Source organism: Lissotriton vulgaris, chromosome 4_1, assembly GCF_964263255.1.
Source record: "Lissotriton vulgaris chromosome 4_1, aLisVul1.2, whole genome shotgun sequence".
Taxonomy (NCBI): Eukaryota; Metazoa; Chordata; class Amphibia; order Caudata; family Salamandridae; genus Lissotriton; species Lissotriton vulgaris.
In genome coordinates this window covers 698153383-698172539 of record NC_141691.1, presented here as the reverse complement: position 1 = coordinate 698172539, position 19157 = coordinate 698153383, and the positions used below count along the sequence as shown (strand labels likewise).

The 19157-nt window shown below is 47.1% G+C and overlaps 1 protein-coding gene and 1 pseudogene across 2 annotated transcripts in view; one reads left to right on the top strand and one right to left on the bottom strand.

The window, feature by feature from the left end:
- The window catches only part of PAK1IP1 (PAK1 interacting protein 1), a 193325-nt gene that overhangs the window by 52873 nt on the left and 121295 nt on the right, over window positions 1–19157 (top strand). The gene's annotated exons all lie outside the window — the stretch shown is intronic.
- Window positions 867–2108, bottom strand: LOC147722460 (uncharacterized; annotated as a pseudogene).

Here is a 19157-nt window from a genome sequence, read left to right as displayed (position 1 = left end):
TGCCAACCAACTATTCCAGTTCTTACCATTTCACTAATTTCAGGACTCAAGCCATATACAAATCTGTATATAAAATGGCTCATATCTTTTTCACTTAAATGTTCATAACCACTGTATTGTTTAAATACCAGCAGTAATCTTTCATAAAATGAATGTACTGATTCTTTTGGCTCTAGCGTTGTTCTATCTATTTTAACCCAATCTATCTCTTTTGGGGGAATCTTGTTTTTCAAAAACACAATTACCTGTTCATATTTTCTCATTACCTCTGGTGAAGGAGCACCTGTTACTTTATCTCAAGGGTATTCTTCTCTAGGCCAATTTATAGTAGTTTCACATTCTGTCCAAAGATCTGATGGGACAACTATGTGAAAGAATCCATCAAGATCAATCCACAAAACTTTTGAAACTTTCACAAATCTATCTACCTGTCGATACCATTCTACAGGTTTTTCTCTTAATCGAGGAAAATCATTCATAAACAGTAAAATGTCCTGTCTTGTCCATGGGACATGCACATACCCTCCTCCCGCTATTTCTCTCATTGGAAACTCATTTACTACTTTTTCCTTTTCTCTGATAGGAAAAGCTAAACTTGTTCTGTCTTCATCTTTTTTCTTTGCCCATTTCGCTCTCCATTTACTTAATTCACCCCATTTTCTTAAAATCACAATTACATCTTTTATATGAGTGATTCTTCCTCTGCTATTCATATTTTCAATGTCTTTTTCAGAGAAATCCTCCCTATAAGTTTTCTGCAAATTCTTCTGCTTACTTAAATCTACTTCTAATTCAAAAGCCATATCTTCTAATTGATCATATTTGTTTTTCGTTTACCATGTTATGCTTTTGCAAATAAATAATAATTAATCATCCTGATATGCCTTCAATCTGTCAGTTCCAATCGTTCCAATTATTAATTCCTCTAAATCTGCTTTCAATTTTGCAATATCAAGTAATTTACATTCTGGGGTTTGTGTTAAATCTATTTTACTCAAACTCTTTTCCGGAGTTCCAGAATCAGATTCTGCACCAGATGGAGATTTACATGACAAACGTTGATTGAAAGTTAAGTCAGGCATCATTATTTTCTCTCGATGTATTTAAGACACATCTGAATAAATTTTTTTAGTCACCTTCTGTATTTCTGAATTTAATGGAACAGTTCAAGCTGAATGCCTAATTTCTTTTTGATCAAATACTGGAAGAACAGGTCCAATCGTTACAGGTACTGTTACTGCTTCCATGCTTTTAGTTAGCTACTGTATTAATTCATTCGTAGAACGAATACATTCGGAGGCATTTGGTAATTCCTCATACCTTTCTGTTCTTTTTTCGTTTCTTGGGGTTTCATTACTCTGAATTGGGGTTTCAGTATAATTACTATTTTCTCCTGATATATTTGAATTACATCTCGTTTCTACTCTTTCAGGTGTTTTTCTAGAATTCGGATTTGTTTTAGGAGATGTCTCGTCAATTATTTCTCTTGGAGGGGCATTTGGAGAAGTCCATGAACAAGCTGGTTGAGAAGGTGGCGGTTTTCTAGTATAAATTTCTTCTAATACCCCATCTTCTGAATCACTTTCTTCGCTAATATTTTTCTTTTGGGCACACTTTTGTCCAGTTACCTCATCAATTAATCTCACTGGTTACAAGCCATCATACATGTCTGCACTTCTCCACCGACGCATTCTATCCTGATTTGTTTCTCTATCAAGACCTAATCCTGTTCCCCTTAAAATTCCTCTACTCTCTCGTTCTAATTAAAACATTTCATCCTCCCATTCAACTAAAGCTTCAAATTGAGTAGGTCTAGGCTTTGGTACAAGTTTCATCATTTTTTCTCTTAAATTTTTCAAAACCGCTATGTTAAATGATCCATCTTCCGGCCATGCTAATACACCATCATTTTCAGTATACTTCATCCATTTCTCAATCCAGAGACAAGTAGGATAACCATATTCACCCAACATGTAAGCTGCAGGTGTTTTGTACTTATGAAGTAATCTTCCACCTCGCGTTAAAATTTTCTTGTCCGGTTTAATTTAGTTTTTCAATTTCTGAAACCATAAAAGTTTCTTTTCCTCCTTCATGTAATAATAATCCATATTTTTAAACAATTCCCCTTACTTCGGAAAAGATCGTAACAACTTCCTTGTTATTCTGCAACACCAACCAATCCGTGTGCGAAACGTAGCAACAAACCAATCAAGTTAAGCTTCGTCACTATTTTGCTCAACCAATAGAATTACTGTTTTTCAGGATGAGCCAATCAGCTGTAAGCTCGCCTTAGTCACATGAACCAATCTGTGCGCAAATACTGTGACGTATGCTAGCCAATCACAGCGCGACTCTTGTGACGTATGCTACCGCTGCAGCTAGTATGTCTCTCACTCCGCTCCTTAAACTGCCACCTCCTTTACAAAAAAATTTCACAGCGCCATATTTACAAATCTTTCAATTGAATTCAGTTAATAACTCCACAAAATTAAACCATTTGTCTGTTTCACTAAAATAAAGTAATGGCTTTCCCAAACATTCTAGTATTCTGTTCACGTGAAATAGACAACGCTATTTTCACAGAATATTTAAATTCGTCGATAAAGTAAGGCTACTTTACCCTTCTAACAGGTAATAACTAACTCGTTTCTCTCCAAATGCACATACAGAGATATTTTACACCTCCTTAGAGACAATTTAGAGTTTCACTCGATCGTACATTACAAATTCATTTACGCACATTCATACAGGAAAAATCCCTAACCATGCATACATAAATCTTTAGTAGGACTTTAACCCACTAATAGAAATCCTCATTCGCCAGTAAGATAGACAACACTTCCTTACCCTCCACTCAAGCTTAGATAAATTCTACTACTCTTTTCACAGTGAGTTTTAAAACAGGACAGAAGTCCCTATGCTCGAAAGCTACGATTTCATAGACAATCCTCACTATGCATTCTACCTTTCACACCTAAAATCCCTAAACTTGTGCTGTACGTCCACAACACCTGTGATATACGGCGATACCACTATTTTGAAACAGAACAAATGCACTGTGTAACTTCACCTGTCACACTTCTCATGCCGGCACAAACCAGGAATTTTCACACTGCTGGAAAAAACCTTTCGACTACATATAACAACTTGAACAAACTTAACATGTTTTACACATTAATCCTATGTATTACCATGTAACATACTAGTTACCATAGAAATCGTAACTCTGCTACCAAGTAATTGATCCAGCGCTCTGACTGAAAAACTGTCTCAAACGCTACCTAACACCTCAATATTCACCATTAATCATATAACACAGATGAATGCCCATAATACCAATGAGACAATTTTTGAGCAACTGAATCATGTGGTGTGATTAATTAAAACTATTCACATATTATTTACAATATTATATACAACTGCAGTTTGTCTCTCTTTACCATGGTTTTAACATTTATTAATCAAACCACTAAAGGCGATTGGATCAACTGATGGAAACTAGACCATGAATAAATAAGACCAGCTTGTCTTTTCAAATCTAATTTTATTAACTATATTCTTCATAAGAAAAAGCATTTACGTTTTAGAATCTTTACTTTATAAGCAAATAAGAAAGCAGCATTTTATTATGGAAATGAATTAATAAACTGACATTTTCAAAGCAAGCTCAGAACCATGAAATATTAGCAGAATAACAGTTTCCATTCCCTAAATCTATTTCCCTGACTATTTCTTGCTCCATCTGAAAAAGAAAAGATCATTAGTCTGCTGTCCTTACATGCGCCAAAAGTCCAACAGCATGTTACGTCATTCAGGAATCAGAAAAGAAGAGTTTTTTTCCCTGCTCATAGTGTTCGGTTTTATACCTTTCTCTCTAGCTAAACTTTCTACATTTTACATTCTAGTAAATCTGAGCTTTTCATTGGCTGTCCTGTGTCAGTCCACGGTAAAATGTATTAGGTCATCTCCGATTCTTGACCAAGTCCAGGTTTCAAATAAGCCCTATTGTCTTTCATTTCCACATCTCTCTGCTTCCTCAAGGTCTGGGTATCATCTTAAAAGACCAGTACCGATGCCGTTTTACAGCAGGAACCATCCCTGAGTGCGAGAGTGCAGAATTCTGCATAGAGTTCCATGCTAACAGCACTTTTTCTGGCACCCTAATCTACCGCCCCCCCCGAGCCTGCAAAAGAATTTCACAGGTCTCTTCCAGAAATTACAGCGCAAAGAATCCTTTCCTCTGCCAACCATACAATTTTGGGTGATTTCAACCTTCATTTTAACTCCCCCTCTGACCACATTGCCCAAGAACTACAAGAGGACCTGGAAGCTCTTCAACTGCTCCAACTGGTTGCTGCCCCGACCCATGATAAAGGGAATTTACTTGACCCTATAGTCAGCAATTGTCTGAATCTAACTGTGGATCCACCCATCCCCCTCCCATGGTCAGACCATTTCTTAATTCCTTTTTCCTGGGAAAAACACAAGACCTCCCAGCCACCTCCCCAAACCACCACTAGGAGGAACTGGTCAAAACTCCCACTAGAGCTCTGGATGAACAACCTAGACTCCACTCGCCCACTACCCTGTCCAGACCCTAACGTGGCAAACACCCACTATGAGAGCTGGATCACTCATTCGCTAGACGCGATCCTTCCGTATCGTAGATCCTCCGCGAAGAGAGTACAGAAATCCGCTCCCTGGTTCTCTGACTCTCTAAAACAATTAAAACGCATTTGCAGACAACGAGAGAGAGCATGGCGCTTAGACTTCCTCCCAGACAAGAAGGCTGCCTATAAAGAGGCGATCAGAACCTACAAAGAAGCAATCAGGTCAGCCCAGGCAACCCACTACTCCGAGAAAATACTAGAAGCAAAATCCAAGCCAAAAGAAATCTTTCATATTATAAAACAGTGCTCTCATGTCAATACGGCCCCTACACCTACTAAAACCAAGGCCCAATGCAACGAGCTTGCGGAATTCTTCTACGAAAAGGTTCAAAAAATTTACTCTACTTTCCCTATTGCAGCCACATCCCCGGACTCGAGCAACTCACCTCCCCCTAGACCACTCTTTCGTCCAGGCCAGCCCTCCCTTGAGCACTTCCATCCTCTGGACCTGGACACTTTAAGCAAGGTGGCTCAACAAGTCAAGTCAGGCTCCCCCTGTGATCCTGCCCCCCCAGAGATCCTTATGCGAGCCAGCAAAACCACCCTGCCCGCAATTCTAGACCTCCTCAATACCTCCTTATCTGCTTGTTCAGTCCCCATGGCTTGGAAACAGGCCATGGTGCGGGCACTGTTAAAAAAAACCAGCCTAGACCCAGACGACCACTCCAGTTACCGCCCCATTTCACTTCTCCCATGGGTGAGCAAGGTACTGGAGAAACACATAAACGCGCAGCTGGTCCAGTTCCTGGAGGACCACTCTCTACTGCATACTTCCCAGACAGGCTTTAGACCAAAACATGGTACTGAAACCGCCTTGTTAGCAGTCACCGAAGAAACTAGAAGGATACTAGACCAGGGAGGATCGGTGGCAGTGATCCTCCTTGACCTAAGTGCCGCCTTCGATACGGTCAGCTATACCACCTTGCTAGACCGTCTCCACAACATCGGAGTTTCAGGTGACGCTTTAAGGTGGTTCGAGTCCTTTCTGTCTGGGAGGTCGTTTCAGATCTTTGATGGAAAGACGGTGTCCTCCAGGAAACTCTTGAGCTGCGGAGTGCCACAGGGCTCTTCCCTGAGCCCTGTACTGTTCAACGTCTACATGAGGCCGCTGGCGGGTGTTGTCGAACCATATGGCATTAAAATCGTGTCATATGCCGACGACACCCAGCTTGTGGTCTCGCTGGCAACGGAGAACAATACTCACTCCCCAGCAGACCTGTTAAACTGCCTAGTGGACGTGAAGGGCTGGATGACCAACTCCTCCCTTAAGCTGAATGGAGAAAAGACGGAGCTCATGCTCCTGGGCCCAACCTCTCCTATGTCTTTCACCTCCCTATGGCCCAGTGCTCTGGGTCCCCCGCCCACTCACAAAGAAAGTGTCAAAAGCCTGGGAGTATGGCTAGATGATAAACTTTCCTTTTCCACCCAGGCCAAAAAACTGTCCGCCACCTGCTTTGGCCTACTCAGAATTCTGAGGAAGGTGCTCCCGTTACTTCCCCTAGAGGCCAAAAAGGTGGCAGTCCAAGGTCTGATTCAATCTCGCCTGGACTCAAATAATGCTTTATACCTAGGGGCCCCGGAGATGACCCTCAGGAAACTGCAAATTGTTCAGAACTGTGCAGCACGCACTTTGCTGAAAATTCCACGGACCCAGTCGGCCAGATCTGCTCTGAAGAGCCTCCACTGGCTGCCAGTGAAGCAGAGAGTGTCCTTCAAAGCGCTATGCCTGGCACATCGCACCTTTTGGAAGACGGGACCTGCCATAAACACTGGCCTGGTCACCCCCTACCACCCTAAAAGAAACCTTCGGTCTTCAGAGGCTTTCCTGGCCGTTGTGCCTAGGGTGAAGCGAGCTAGATCTGGAGGCAGGATGTTTTCCTTGAACACCGCTAGGCTATGGAATGCTCTTCCCATCACACTCCGCTCCAACCCTGACCTACTTGCATTCCGGAAAAACTTAAAAACACTGTTGTGTTTGGGGGGCGTGGCTAGCAGCCAAGCATGGCGGCCGCTTAGCGTGAGAGCTCCCGAGGGCGCTGCAGCCTCACAATAAATCCGACACATTTCTCCGATACCCCGCCCGCCTGAAGCGGCGGCGTTCGGATCCAGGGCCGAAGCGGCATCACCGGTCCGACTTTCCCGAAAATCGGAGGACCGGAACCTGGCGAAATCCGAGTGGCAATTCTGGGCCTACCGCCGGAAGAGCGACACCGGCCTTGCGTGGCACCCAGGCCCCGGCGGAAGTGCGGCCGAGCCGGCCGCGAGAAGTGAACACATCCCGGCTCCCGCCTACCGGAGCGCGACCAGCCTGAGTCACCAGGAGGCATCACCGGGAGGCATCATCCGGCGCGACGCATCCGAAACAGCGAGTACAGCCTTGACCGCGCTGAACGGCGCTGACAACTCGGCACTCCCCCCCCCCCCCCCCTAGGGACCTGGCGGGCGGCGGAAATCAATTAAGGCGATAATTCGGCCCCGCTTGACCGTGGGGCCGCAATGGACAGACGTGCCAGCGCCGAACAGAGGTGAAGGAGATCGGTGCCCCCGGGGGACGACGCCATACCGTGGTTAAACGCGGGAATCCGCGAGAGAGCCTCGGAGCCCGCATACTACCTGATAATGTCAGCAGCCCCGATCTGATAAAGACTTTGACCCGGTACACTGAGGCTTGCCTGGCCTGTGGAAGGGCGGTGGCCAGAGAACGGGACCTGCGTCATTCGGTGTGCCTGAGGGTGGTGGACCGGCACGAACAAACATAATCTACGGCCGCGGTTCCGGCCCCAGGTGGAATATCGAGGAGCGGCCACACGGACCCCGGGGCGCGGAATACAGCAACTCACCAGAAACCCACGCAGCCACCACCGCGAATATCCAACGTCACCGCGACGACCACTGAACCATACACAGAAAGCAGAGGGCAACATCCTTCTACGACGCCCATCGACCTGCTGCTCCCTGGATGGTACCTATGGACGGCGGACGAAGACGTGGCGCAGATCACGAATAAGCTGAGCAAGACCCCGGAATTCACGTGCCCCAGCACCATGGCGGGCAAAGGCCTCAGGAGTGGGTCCACGCAGGCCAAATTAGACAAATTTGCCTACGGACATCAAGGACAGCACCAAAACACAGGGCGATCCTCCACCGGTCATACCCATGCCCAAGAAGCGGAGGGAACGACAAAAATAACGCTGGAAGACATCATGAAAACACTCACAGAAGTAAAAACAACAGTAGGCGCCATCTCCTCTGAAGTCTCCTTGCTACGGGCGGACTTTCACAAAATGGCGGAGAGGGTGTCGCAAGTAGAGGTGGTCACAAAGTCACTTGTAGAAGACACCTCGGAACTCCAACTGGCCATGGAGAAGATGCAACAAGTAACCAAGCTCCTACACGACAAGCTGGACGACCAGGAAGGGCGTTCGCGACGCAATAACGTGCGCATCCTTGGGCTTCCGGAGACAGAGGGAAAGGGGGCCATGGACCTCTATGTTGAAGACCTCGTCAAAAACAAGCTGCAGCCCAAAGGCCTATCCCACTTCTTCTCGGTGGAGAGGGCACACAGAGTCCCGGGAGGCCCGCCCAAGCCGGGAGCGGCACCAAGACCTGTGCTAGCCCGGCTCTTCAATTTTAGGGACAGGGATGCGATCCTACAGGCGGCAAGAACCTCACCACCAGTGCGGATCCAAAATGCAACTTTGGCCTTCTTCCCGGATTACACGGCTGAGGTGGCCAGACGACGTAAGTCCTTCACGGAGGTTAAAAAAACACTGCGGGACAGGGAACTACCGTACTCTATGCTATTCCCCGCCAAACTGAGAATTGTGGCCGAGGGAAAAACTTGGTTTTTTGACACGCCAGAGGTGGCGCAGGAATGGCTGGAGGGCTGGAGACCTGCGGGACAACGACACCGCCCGCACCGGGACCGTCCGCAACATCGTGCCGAAGAGACGATCCACAGTCAGAACTCCCAATCGCCCCGTCAGGAAGGCGCAGGAGGCACGGAATCGGATCTGGAAAGGGACCCGCTGGACTCTGGGCAATTGGCTCCGGTTTGATGCCGGAATATACTGGTAAAGGACTAAGTGTGCCGCGGACGCCGTGGATCTGACGCGGCTGAGTAAGGTGGGCACAGACAGTGCCCGTGGGGGACTCACCAACCCCACAAGCAAGTAAGATGACTGGGGAAGGACTAAAGCACTCTGCACAGTTGGGGAAACGGGCGAGGGTTGGTCCGTGGAGCAGGGTAGCAGGGAGGGGGGACGGGACTGAAGTTTTATTGTTAGAATTTATGTTTTTGTTCACAGTCATCATTCAGCACTTACACTATGTTACCACCCCGACATTTATATGTCTCCTACACAGCATGACGCGTATCAACGCATGCGTTATTCCGAGGGGCACGTTATGTGCAATGCTCTCTCACCGACTTCATGGCCAGGCCGCTTAATCACACGCCCGCTGCGGGCTCCCCTGTAACTAGGGAGGTGCCCCCACTGCGCATGCTAACATGGAATGTCAGAGGCCTGGGTGATAAAATTAAAAGGGGCTTGGTCCTCCAGGCCATAAAACGACACAGTCCGGACCTGGTGCTCCTACAAGAAACCCACCTCACAGGGTCCACCTGCAAAGCACTGGATAGGCGTGGCTATACAATGGCGATACACGCAGAATTCACTGCAGGTTCCAGGGGAACGGGTATACTAGTGAAAAAGTCGTCCCCCTTTATGTTAACACGCTGTGCGGCGGACGACCAGGGTCGTTTTGCCGCAGTCCATGGGCAATGGGAGGGCAGATCTCTGAATGTGATATCGGTCTATATCCCCCCAGCACTGCACTCTGTGGCCCTGCCTGCACTAGGCAAGTTCCTCCTTGACTTCCCCGATGGCGACATGATTGTTGGGGGGGACTTCAACGCAATCATGGATCCACTTAAAGACGCCTTTCCCTCTCGGACCCGACCACGAGTTACTGCACCACTGTCAGATTTTGTAGAAGCCTTAGGACTTGCAGACACCTGGCGACAGCTACATACTGAGGCCACTCAATACACTTACTACTCAGCTGTCCATAATAGCTTATCCCGTATAGACTATTTCATGTCACTAGGACTGGGACTAGACATGGTAGATAAGGTAGACATACTGCCCAGGGGAATCTCCGACCACTCTCCAGTTGTCCTGTCGCTTACCACCGGGGGGAAGAAAAGTGCGCAAATCTACCCAATCTACCCCAACTTTTTGAAAATCCCCAAGATTCGAAAAAAACTCAAACTTGTGACGACGCAGTATTTTGCGGAAAATTCAGGCACAGTAGCATCACCATCCACCCTCTGGGAGGCGTACAAAACAGTCCTCAGGGGGGAGGCCATTGCAACAATAACGGGGCACAAACGGGATTCCCGAAAGGAACTCACAAACTTGGAACTTGCGCTCGACTCGGCTAACAATGCACACATGGCAGACCCCTCCCCGTACACGGCGCACACCCTCATGGTCCGGCAACAACAGTACCTAGCCCACCTTAAAACGACGGAGAAGGGGTACATCGCGAACACTAAATATAGAATATACGATGTGGGAGACAAAGCAGGTCGCATGCTGGCATGGCTCGATAAGAGAGGGAATGGAGCGAAGGGTATTCAGAGACTACACACGGAGGACGGGCGGACACTAACACACCCAGAGGACATAGTCTGCGCGCTAGCGCACCATTACCAATCAATATACACACCAGACAGGAGAATCACACAACAGATGGCAGCGGAAACATTGGCGAATATTGCCGTCCCCAGCATTACACCTGAAGATAGGGATACCCTGGAAATAGACCCAACGGAGGGGGAAATCCAGCTGGCGATCCAAGCGCTACAGTCGGGTAAAGCACTAGGCCCGAATGGGATACCGATAGAATGGTACAAATCCATGGCTCCAGAACTCAGTGCCCCATTACTGGCCATGTATTTAGAAAGCAGGGATAAAGCAGAACTGCCGCTAGATCAACGCACAGCCACGATTGTGGCGATACCCAAACCAGGGAAACCCCCGACTGAGTGTACCTCGTATCGCCCGATATCATTACTAAATGTTGAGGCCAAGATATTGGCTAAACTTCTAGCCACCCGATTGATGCCCCACCTCGGCACCTTGATCCATCCTGACCAGTCGGGCTTTATGCCTCACCGGAGCACTGCGATGAATCTCCGAAGAGTACATGGTGTGATGGCCCGAGCGCACCTCCTCACAGAACAGGCAGCGATTCTCTCTCTCGACGCTAAAATGGCGTTCGACCTTGTAGAGTGGGAGTATCTCTTCATGGTATTAGAACGTATGGGATTTGGGCCGAAATTCATAGCGTGGATACGGCTGCTTTACACGAAGCCCGTCGCACAAGTGGTAGCCAATGGCCACATATCGCCGAGGTTCCTATTAGGCAGGGGAACTAGACAGGGCTGCCCCTTGTCCCCCCTGCTCTTCGCATTAGTACTTGAGCCCCTGGCAGTTCAGATCAGATCTACACCCTTATTCACAGGCATTAAGTGGGAGGAGGGTTGGGAGGACAAAGTCTCATTATACGCAGACGACATGCTCATTTACATGACTACACCTGATGCCGGCATCCCGGCCTTGCTAGACCTCTGTAACACTCACGGGCACACATCGGGCTACACCATAAATTGGTCGAAATCTACCATATATACATTAAAGGGCCCGGCGCCGAGATTACAGGAGACCTGTCCTCTGCTTACGGTGACGACCTCTTTCAAATACTTAGGCATTATTATCACGAGTGAGGCAGCAGAATTTTTTACCAGCAACTTGAAACCACCCATAGATCGCCTGCGGGCGGATGTTAAGCACTGGGCGGCCCTGCCCCTGACCCTACTGGGTAGGGCGGCATTATACAAGATGATGACCCTCCCGAGGCTCCTCTATGTTCTAGAAAATACCCCACACATGGTGCCGCCCCGATACTTTAAGCAGATCGTGGCGCTGGTCAATACCTTACTCTGGAATACTGGCCCGGCACGTATTGCTTACGACAAGCTGGTTAAAAGCTGGTACGAGGGTGGAATAGCGCTCCCCAACATTCAACTATATTACTGGGCTGCCCAACTGAAAATTATAAACTACTGGATCCACGCCCCGAAGGAAGACCCTGCCTATCGAGCAGACTGGTCACAACTCGGAACGGACTGTATGCTGTCTGTGCTTTATAACAAATCACAACTTAAGACCCTACTTGGTCCGACCAAACATACGGCGGCTCTGTGGCATGTGGCACAGACCCGACTGGGTTGGGGGGGTCGAATTACCAAAATGACACCATTATGGGACACAAAGGCATTAGGGAACCTCAGAGGCTGTAAGGGATTTGAGCGGTGGGACTCCATAGGCATTTCAACAGTTGGGGACCTCTGGGATAACGACACAGTAGTGCCATTCACACACCTACAACAGCAATATGACCTTGGACCCACGGAAACATTCAGATATGTTCAAATCAGACACGCATTACTGCAGGCGATCCCGGCAGGCACCACTCTACCTGACTCCTCCCCGTTAGAAGATAGACTGCTGACGGAATTCATGGTCCAAAGCGCTACCTCCCTTACATATAAAAAACTGATCAATAATCTTAAAGACCCAACGCTGAAACTTAAAGAAAAATGGGAAGGGGAACTAGGTGAGACAGATGAGTTTGAATGGAATGAAGCGCTGGCCTCCCCGAAGGAGGTTGGAATCTCCAGTAAACTCAGACTGGTGCAACTTAAAATCCTGCACCGCATTTACTATACCAGGACGCTACTGCATAAAATCCTGAGAGCACCACATCCCTTTTGCTTGAGAGGCTGCGGGGAGGAGGGGACACTGCTGCACACGCTATGGGAATGTCCGCAAATACGTGAATTCTGGAAGCAAATACTACGCTCGATCTCCCAAGCCCTTAAACACTCTATACTACCTGAACCACGCAAGTGCCTTTTGAACATCTGGGACCCCAATGACCTGGGTAGATACGAATTGATTTGGGCAACCCTGGCTATGACAGTGGCTAAGCGGGACATAGCGCAGAAGTGGGGCGCACCAGAACTGCCCACCGCCAGTAGATGGGCTAAAAACATGGACGTCCTAATGGTAACTGAAAGGGCAGTGTACGTATTACGAGCAGCGCCCCGAAAATGGAACAAAGTCTGGGCGGCATGGAACATCTACAGGGGGGAAATCTGTGACCCCTTACCAGAGGGAGACGACCCTGACTCGGAGGAGGAAGACGAGTAGCGAAGCGACTAAGGGGCGGTCACCTCAGTGACAACACAGTATGACATTATTGGCTCGGACCTGGCTGTATACCAACGTGCCAACTAAGACAATGCTGCTGTGGGAGAAGGGTGGAGACACAATGGCTATGATGACACATGGTTAGGGGGGGGTTGGGGAGTTTGCCGTTTTTGTATTGTAGAAAAGTGAGTCATAATTGCATCGTATAAGAGGGAAGGGGTTTAGAGAAACACAGGGTTAACAAGAGGACCATCGATTGCTGTAATTACTAGTCGCCTAAGGTTTAATGTACCACAGTCCTTGCTACGATGGAGTCTCTTGTCAAACACCAATGTTTAGAAATGCAGACTGTAACAAACACCGTAAAATGTATGTCATTGATTAACCACTATTCCTTCCTATTAATAAAGATTTATAAAAAAAAAAAAAAAACACTGTTGTTTGCTCAATCCTATATACCTTAAGCTCCTTCAGTCACTTTCCCTCTACCCAGCGCTTGGACGCCTGCGGGCAGCAATCGCGCTCAATAAAAACTGCTACAATACAATACAATACAATTCCTCAAGAAAGTAACTTTTTCCTCGAGTTTCGAACGTTTACTTCATAATCTTGGCAAACGCTTCAAGTTCCTGTCCTTGAGCCTTTTCTCCTTGAACACGTTCAACACAACCAAACAACTGCTTTTTCAAATAACGATGACAGTGCGGTAAAAATCTTCACAGCTACACATGTGTAAAGGCTTCACTCTGGACAAGGTTTTGCGTCTGCAGCTCTGTCAGCCATGTTTTCTGAACCACCTTTAGGCCTCACTTTGGAAACTATTATTAAACAAACACAAGACATCAATTAATTAAAGAATTGAGACCCATTCTGTTACCTACCCCCTTTACTAATTAACCCTGTTAATTATATTACCTAGCAAAAGCACAATCAAGCAACATTATAAATACTTTTCCTTCAGGAACTACACGAACTCCATGAGCTTTTGTCACGGAAAAGACATAACATAACACAAAATAAGCACATGCCATTAAACAGCCGCATTTAATACTGACCAAGACAATAGACAAGGTTAGTTTATTTTTTTCTTTGCGTTTGCAACATAAAGCACATTAGTTTATCCCGCGTGTATTGATGAATGTATTCTTAAACTATGTTGATTAGTAATTTCACCACAAGTTTATTAATTTAATTGCTATTATGGGAGATTAACTTCACAAGATTGAACACAATTTTGTTCTTCACCTTGCTTCATCAATGGCATTGTTGTGGGAGTGGTAATTGGGACCGGGATGTGCTCTGATGGTGGCGTGCTTTAAGAGAGGTAAAGCGGAGTCCTAGTCTGTGCCAGCAGCTGGCGCGGGGGGGGGGGAGTGGCGAATAGGGGGGAGGGGGGTACCTGTACGGGGAAGCAGTGTGTGACAAGGGTGCAGCAGTGGTATAGCTGGAGGTTATGGCGGGAATGTTATTAGGGTGGGGGGGCTACATGCTTATGTTGAGGGGGTTCAGAATAAGTAGTAGGGGCGTGAGCTGTCTCGGCCGTGTTAGGAGGTAGGGTATTAGGGTTAGGTGAGGGGGAGTGGGAGTGGGAGTGGGAGTGGGAGTGGGAGTGGAAGTGGAAGTGGAAGTGGGAGTGGAAGTGGGAGTGGGAGTGGGAGTGGAAGTGGGAGTGGGAGTGGAAGTGGGAGTGGAAGTGGGAGTGGGAGTGGAAGTGGGAGTGGAAGTGGGAGTGGAAGTGGGAGTGGAAGTGGGAGTGGAAGTGGGAGTGGAAGTGGGAGTGGGAGTGGAAGTGGGAGTGGAAGTGGGAGTGGAAGTGGGAGTGGGAGTGGGAGTGGGAGTCTGGGTGAGCGTAACGTGAGGGACCGATGCCGGAAGTGGCCGGGGTGGACGAAGGGCGAAGATGTTAAGGGTGCTTGGGGGTTATGTGTGGTGATTAGAGGAGTGTTGGGGCGGATGTGTAGATTGGGTGGAAGAGTTGTAGGAGACTAAAGCCGGAAGTGTCCTAGATAGTAGCGGGCGGGGCTGTCCGAAGGGGTGGGTGATGTTACCCGTGGTGTGTTAGCAATGAGAGAGGATTGGGTAGTCAATTGGGGTTTAGATACTAGATTTTTAATGGTGCGGAAAATGTTATCCAAGAGATTTAAATTACGGTCTGTGGCATGGATGAGGATAGTTCCGTTATTGTATATGGTGATAGCAGCTGTTGCATGGAAGAGTTGGGAGGGGGAAATGCACATAACTATACCATGTGCGGTTTTCCTCGTGGAGGAGGTCGAGAGTGAGGCTAGGAATGCTTTTCTCCATTGGGCTCTAAGTATCGTGTGGAAAATGAGATCTGGGGTTGTAATCCCGTTGTGTGGTGAGAAATAGGGATCAGAGAAGAGGGTTTACGGGATGCGTTTTATAAAATTGTGCTTGAATCGTTTGGCTGATTTTATTTTATTTATTTTTTTCGTGAGGTTGCGGGGGTAAGTGATGTTGTAAGAGTGTGTACCGGCGCTCCATGATGTGTCGGAGTGCATTGGGGGCGGGGGGGTAAGGAAGGGTGGGGAGACAGTCAATGGGGAGGGGCTAGGTAATCCTAGGCTGAATGGGAACAGGATGGGATCTCCAGTATCTTGGGAGTGAAGCGTGGGCTGTGGGGGCACAAGAGGGGAAGGGTGGGAAAAGGGGATGGCACAGAAAACAGGGCTAGTGAATAGAGTAGCAGGGACTGTCGCGTGAAGAAGTAAAATTAAAGAGCTTCTGATATGAGGTGTGAGGAAATTAAATCGGATTAAAGAGCTTCTGAAATGCGGTGAAATCAAGAAGTCGGACTACTCGGAGATCTACGGTTGAGACAGTCTAAGATGGCCGACTCATTGGGAAAGAACTTATTGACCAATTATGTAGTACATTGTCTGTTTCCTTTGAATGTGGGAGCATCGGTGTAGTCCTATTTCACTGTTCATTAGGACTGTGGGGGATCTGTAGGACATCCAGAGTAGTCCTGTTTCTTTGTTTGTGGGACTGTAGAAAGAAGCTAGTCCTATTTCAGTTGTTGTGAGTTGTAGGGGAGAAGAATTTAAACGGCAATGGAAGTGACCGGTGTTAGAGGTAGTGAGGTTCCGTGACGGTTCCGTGACGATTTGAACCCGTGTTTTCAAGTTTGTCGGAAATACATTATATTGGTATCAGCGAACCGCAAATGATCCATTTAGTATATCCTGGTGTTTTCGCTATGCTACGAGCAAGAGCACTCCTTTTATAAACACATTTCTGATCTACCCACGGCATCCATCTTAGATCATGGCCGCCATTTTGTGTTTCTTGCCCTCACATACGCAATAACCTCTGATCACTTCATTTCGATTAAGGACACGTAACCTTAGCCGGAGATTCACCTCTTTCATGACACGTGCACCTTAAACCAGATCACGCTGTAGCTGCATGACTCGACAAAGGCTACCTCCTCTGCCCGAGGCCATTCCTGCCAAACTGGTCTTCGTGTCCATTGTCCTGATCATGATTAGGCGGCCGAAGCCGGTAGCCTTGCCCATTTACAACCCACAAACATCCCTTATCCCACTTTTCTATCTTCCACACCTGGCTCTGTTTCTTTCTTTCTAAATCTTTATTAGGGGGAGGTAACAAACTTTACGATGAGGCGGTCCGGGTCCTGAATGCAATATTGACAGGGAATTGTGACAAACTAGGGGGAACCCCTCACTTCGCAATGTTTGGCCTCAGATATTATCGACGGTTCCTGTGTAACGCCAAATATTTATTGTTTTAGACACAAAGGTTTTGGGAATGTATTACATGTAAAGAATTCGCCCCCAGCTTAAAATTTAGTATATAAGGAGCAACCTGCTTTGTACAAATTGAACAGGCTCCTGGTTACTGCCCGTGTGTAGTATCTGTGACTTCTGTGTCCCTGCAGTAATAAACCTTTGGTCTTTGACGCCACCATCGAGAAGCCCGTGTTTCTGTTCATTTGTGCACCAAGGCAGGTGGAACTCCGGGGTCTTTGGGTGTTGTTCCCTGACACCTCTGGACGGAACCAAAAAGTCCAGAACTCCAATTGGCGCCCAACGTGGGGCGACGTCATTCGGTACCGGTCCAAAAGCCTGAAGAGTTCGAGAAGCTTCGTGTGAAGATTCCTGAGGGAGGCGCCCCACTTCATCGATCCCGGCATATCGCAAAAGTGGCCCGAAGTTCTCTTCCACGAGGGTTTCCCGTTCAGGACGGCTGCAGTGGGCCGTTGCCTTGACCGTCGCCCTGTCTTGGACCCGAGGTGCAGTCCTTAGTACAGCGAAACGTGACGGGTTTCTCCTTGGTGACGTCTTCAGTGACTCAGTTAAGTATTTAGTGATAGCTAGCTGGTTACTTTTGTGAGGATTGTTAAAATCCTTGATCGGTTCTTGATTTGGTTTGGTTTTGTAAGATTATCACTGGTTGTTCTAGTTACGATAATCTACTTGGTTTAGTTTGGGTATCGATACATCAGTTCGTTTTGGTAGGCCTAAGTTCTTGGTTCGAGTGCACATATTTGTTCCGTGTTTTGTTTGTTTTGTGTTCCGGACTGAAAATGGTAAGTCGGAAAATGTTGTCTTGTTTTGGTTGCAACCGTGACTCACGATTGGAGGACTCATGTCTGGTTCCTCCGATTGGGACTCCCCTATATGATTTATATTGTAAGCATGGCGTGGGTCCTATATCTTATAATGAGGTATGGGTCCGTTATTGTAAGAAGGATGGTGTCCTTAGTTGGCCACTGCATGGTAGTTTTGAACCAGAGATTCTCGACAACTTAGAAGCGAAATTGTTCAAGAAGAAAGCCCGGCCGGCAATGTTTGATTCTTTCCGTTACTGGCGAAAAGAATCCAAACAGAGAGAAATGAAAAGGTTGAAGAAAGAACAGAAAGAACAAGAAGAGTTAACTCTAGAACAAGCGGCTAAACAGTTGCAGGCTAACGAGTGTGAGAAAGCCATAGATGTAGCAATTAGAGAGCATAACCTAGCGATTGACAAGTGCTATCCTGCCTTGCCATCGAAAATGGCTAAGATACTGGAGGATTCCGAAAACGATCCTCTGCTATCTTATCTGTTAAGGTCACCTCCACCGTATGCACAAGGTGCTACGGCTCCACTTGTCCCGAATGTTCAATTGCCGGTTGCTGGACAACCTGGTGTTCCTGCTCCTGTCCCTCAGAATCAAGCTCCTGTACCTCCTGTGATGAATGTGAATGTTCCTACAGCTCCTCCTCTTCCTGCACTGCCAGCCTCTATACCTACTTCTGTACCTACTGCTCCACAAACTATTTTCCTCGATACTCCTACTGTTCCGTTATCTATTCCTACCTCTACTGCGTTCTCTACGTCTGCGAGTGTGCTAACTCCACTTTCTGTTCGTCGAAGAATCACTGATTCTGTTACTAATATGCTGTCTCCTTTATATAAAACTTTAATTAAGACTCCTACTCCTGACTCTGTTCAGAGACGTAGTCAGCTTCCAAGTACTGAGGAACGGGGAATTTTGGATTCCACGGCTCTCAGATGGATTTCGAAGAGTAGAAGATATAGTACGAGAGATGTGTTAGACACATTTATGCAATGGAAGGAACCGACGCAACGGTACGTCTTTGATGAGATGTGCTCGTTGTTACGTGAAGAAATAGAAGAAGATGATGTCGAATCAGATTTGGAAGATTTAATTAGAGTTCAAAAAGAGTTCGCTGCTGGAATGATAGTGGGTGAGAATATAAAGGAAGCGATGGAACTTATTTTAAGTTTTAGGAATGATCCATCTCTTCGTTCACCGAGAGACTTAGAAAAAGGTAAAATGAAGCTAAGTCGCCAATATCCTATGAGGGAGGTTCCTCCAATCTGGCGCGAAGCAATACAACGTGATGATAATGCAGGAATTGCAGCTGCTCCAGCACAGTTCCAACGAGTGTGGATACACATTCCATGGAAGCGAGCTGAAGTGTTAGCGGTGAAACAGGCCTTGCCAGATCCACGTAAAAATCCAGCTGGATATTACAAGGAATTAACACAGACAGTTGAGGCTTGTATAATGAACTTAGCCGACATCGATATGTTGTTTGGTAACGTAGTTCCGCAACCAGTGTGGGCTAAAATTCGTAGAGAGGATCATCAAGCTGCCTTAGGTGGTGATTGGGCAGCTATCACTGCAGCAGATGGTCAGCAAATAGGTGGTGCG